The following is a 611-nucleotide window of genomic DNA, read 5'->3' as shown; positions in this document are numbered from 1 at the left end:
CTAACCTCATCCCACCCCCTTGACCTGTCCCCTCCCTAACTCCCCACTTACACTCACCTTTACTGGTTCCATCCCCGCCTCTTCGACCTGTCTGTTTCCTCTCCACCTATCTTCTCCTCTATCCATCTTTTATCCACCTCCCCCTCTCTCCCTATTTATTTCAGAACCCCCTTCCCCTCCCCCATTTCTGATGAAGGGTCTAGGCCTGAAACATCAGCCTTTTTGCTCCTATGATGCTGCTTGGCCTGCTGTGTTCATCCAGCTCCGCACCTTGTTGTCTTGGATTCTCCAGCATCTGCAGTTCCTACTATCTCTGGTTCACTAATGTCCTTCAGGGAAAGACATCGCCATCCTTACCTGTTCCAGCTTACACATGACTCCAGACCCACAGCAATGTGGTTAACTCTTCAATTGCTCTCTAGGCAATAAAGATTGGCCTAGCCAGCGACATCCACATCCCGTGAATGAATAATTAAAAAACAATTCAAATGTGAGCTATTGAACAGTTTTAATCAGAAATTTTGTAACAAGAAGCAACTAATTCAAAGATAATCAATGCCCTTTAAGTGTAAGAAATAACAAGGTGTAGAGCTGGATGAACACAGCAGGCC

The sequence above is a fragment of the Rhincodon typus genome, chromosome 39, assembly GCF_021869965.1.
Source record: "Rhincodon typus isolate 14 chromosome 39, sRhiTyp1.1, whole genome shotgun sequence".
Lineage (NCBI taxonomy): Eukaryota > Metazoa > Chordata > Chondrichthyes > Orectolobiformes > Rhincodontidae > Rhincodon > Rhincodon typus.
Note: the sequence above shows the minus strand (reverse complement) of the source record.